A 3,668-nucleotide genomic window follows, 5' to 3' on the forward strand; every position below is an offset into this window, starting at 1 on the left:
AGAGCAAAGTATTCGTCTGGAGAGGACCAACATATACTACGGTTACGTACGAGTTTCTAGCTTGAGACGTGTCCCACTAAAACATTAGGTTCCCTATTCGTGGAGTTCAGACTTACATTTCCTTATTTTTGATGCACTTTACCGCTTTTTTTGGGATACGGGAAGACCAAACAGCAAGCCTTGAAAAGGAATTATGAGGAAGCAAGCACAAGCCGAACAATGGCAAGAGCAGAACCACCACAACCACCACCACAAGTTGTACCTAATGCAAGAGGAACAAGGCTCCTCCGAGACTTAACTCAAGAACAATTGGCGCTTGTGGATGTGTATAAGTCAGAGAATTTAATTGGAAGGAAATACTTTGATCCGAGTGTGCTAAGGGAATTTGGGTTTGAAGACATGGTAATCGGTTGCTAAGACACACGCAATGGAGCAAAGTATTCGAATGGAGAGGACCAACATATACTACGGTTACCTACGAGTTTCTTGTTTAAGATGTGTCCCACTAAAACATTAGGTTCTCTATGCGTGGAGTTCAGACTTACATTTCCTTATTTTTCATGCACTTTACCGCTTTTTTAGGAAACGGGAAGAACCAAAGAGCATGCCTAGAAAAGGAATTATGAGGAAGCAAGCACAAGCCGAACAATTGCAAGAGCAGAACAACCACAACCGCCACCACAAGTTGTATCTAATGCAAGAGGAACAAGGCTCCTCCGAGACTTAACTCAAGAACAATTGGCGCTTGTGGAAGTGTATAAGTCAGAGAATTTAATTGGATGGAATTACTTTGATCCGAGTGTGCTAAGGGAATTTGGGCTTGAAGACATGGTAAATCGGTTGCTAAGACACCCGCAATGGAGCAAAGTATTCGAATGGAGAAGACCAACATATACTACGGTTACGTACGAATTTCTAGCTTGAGACGTGTCCCACTAAAACATTAGGTTCCCTATGCGTGGAGCTCAGACTTACATTTCCTTATTTTTCATGCACTTTACCGCTTTTTTAGGAAACGGGAAGAACCAAAGAGCATGCCTAGAAAAGGAATTATGAGGAAGCAAGCACAAGCCGAACAATTGCAAGAGCAGAACAACCACAACCGCCACCACAAGTTGTATCTAATGCAAGAGGAACAAGGCTCCTCCGAGACTTAACTCAAGAACAATTGGCGCTTGTGGAAGTGTATAAGTCAGAGAATTTAATTGGATGGAATTACTTTGATCCGAGTGTGCTAAGGGAATTTGGGCTTGAAGACATGGTAAATCGGTTGCTAAGACACCCGCAATGGAGCAAAGTATTCGAATGGAGAAGACCAACATATACTACGGTTACGTACGAATTTCTAGCTTGAGACGTGTCCCACTAAAACATTAGGTTCCCTATGCGTGGAGCTCAGACTTACATTTCCTTATTTTTCATGCACTTTACCGCTTTTTTAGGAAACGGGAAGAACCAAAGAGCATGCCTAGAAAAGGAATTATGAGGAAGCAAGCACAAGCCGAACAATTGCAAGAGCAGAACAACCACAACCGCCACCACAAGTTGTATCTAATGCAAGAGGAACAAGGCTCCTCCGAGACTTAACTCAAGAACAATTGGCGCTTGTGGAAGTGTATAAGTCAGAGAATTTAATTGGATGGAATTACTTTGATCCGAGTGTGCTAAGGGAATTTGGGCTTGAAGACATGGTAAATCGGTTGCTAAGACACCCGCAATGGAGCAAAGTATTCGAATGGAGAAGACCAACATATACTACGGTTACGTACGAATTTCTAGCTTGAGACGTGTCCCACTAAAACATTAGGTTCCCTATGCGTGGAGCTCAGACTTACATTTCCTTATTTTTCATGCACTTTACCGCTTTTTTAGGAAACGGGAAGAACCAAAGAGCATGCCTAGAAAAGGAATTATGAGGAAGCAAGCACAAGCCGAACAATTGCAAGAGCAGAACAACCACAACCGCCACCACAAGTTGTATCTAATGCAAGAGGAACAAGGCTCCTCCGAGACTTAACTCAAGAACAATTGGCGCTTGTGGAAGTGTATAAGTCAGAGAATTTAATTGGATGGAATTACTTTGATCCGAGTGTGCTAAGGGAATTTGGGTTTGAAGACATGGTAAATCGGTTGCTAAGACACCCGCAATGGAGCAAAGTATTCGAATGGAGAGGACCAACATATACTACGGTTACCTACGAGTTTCTAGCTTGAGACGTGTCCCACTAAAACATTAGGTTCCCTATGCGTGGAGTTCAGACTTACATTTCCTTATTTTTCATGCACTTTACTGCTTTTTTTGGGATACAGGAAGAACCAAACAGCAAGCCTTGAAAAGGAATTATGAGGATGCAAGCACAAGCCGAACAATTGCAAGAGCAGAACAACCACAACCACCACCACAAGTTGTATCTAATGCAAGAGGAACAAGGCTCCTCCGAGGCTTAACTCAAGAACAATTGGCGCTTGTGGATGTGTATAAGTCAGAGAATTTAATTGGAGGGAAATACTTTGATCCGAGTGTGTTTCTAAGACACCCGCAATGGAGCAAAGTATTCGAATGGAGAGGACCAACATATACTACGGTTACCTACGAGTTTCTAGGTTGAGATGTGTCCCACTAAAACATTAGGTTCCCAATGCGTGGAGTTCAGACTTACATTTCCTTATTTTTTATGCACTTTACCGCTTTTTTTGGGATATGGGAATACCAAACAGCAAGCTTTGAAAAGGAATTATAAGGAAGCAAGCACAAGCCGAACAATGGCAAGAGCAGAACCACCACAACCACCACCACAAGTTGTATCTAATGCAAGAGGAACAAGGCTCCTCCGAGGCTTAACTCAAGAACAATTGGCGCTTGTGAATGTGTATAAGTCAGAGAATTTAATTGGAGGGAAATACTTTGATCCGAGTGTGCTAAGGGAATTTGGGTTTGAAGACATGGTAAATCGGTTGCTAAGACACCCGCAATGGAGCAAAGTATTCGAATGGAGAGGACCAACATATACTACGGTTACCTACGAGTTTCTAGCTTGAGATGTGTCCCACTAAAACATTAGGTTCCCTATGCGTGGAGTTCAGACTTACATTTCCTTATTTTTCATGCACTTTACTGCTTTTTTTGGGATACAGGAAGAACCAAACAGCAAGCCTTGAAAAGGAATTATGAGGAAGCAAGCGCAAGCCGAATAATGGAAAGAGCAGAACCACCACAACCACCTCCACAAGTTGTACGTAATGCAAGAGGAACAAGGCTCCTCCGAGGCTTAACTCAAGAACAATTGGCGCTTCTGGATGTGTATAAGTCAGAGAATTTAATTGGAAGGAAATACTTTGATCCGAGTGTGTTTCTAAGATACCCGCAATGGAGCAAAGTATTCGAATGGAGAGGACCAACATATACTACGGTTACCTACGAGTTTCTAGCTTGAGATGTGTCCCACTAAAACATTAGGTTCCCTATGCGTGGAGTTCAGACTTACATTTCCTTATTTTTGATGAACTTTACCGCTTTTTTTGGGATATGGGAATACCAAACAGCAAGCCTTGAAAACGAAATTATAAGGAAGCAAGCACAAGCCGAACAATGGCAAGAGCAGGACCACCACAACCACCACCACAAGTTGTATCTAATGCAAGAGGAACAAGGCTCCTCCGAGGCTTAA

The sequence above is a fragment of the Ipomoea triloba genome, chromosome 16 (assembly GCF_003576645.1).
Source record: "Ipomoea triloba cultivar NCNSP0323 chromosome 16, ASM357664v1".
Classification (NCBI taxonomy): Eukaryota; Viridiplantae; Streptophyta; class Magnoliopsida; order Solanales; family Convolvulaceae; genus Ipomoea; species Ipomoea triloba.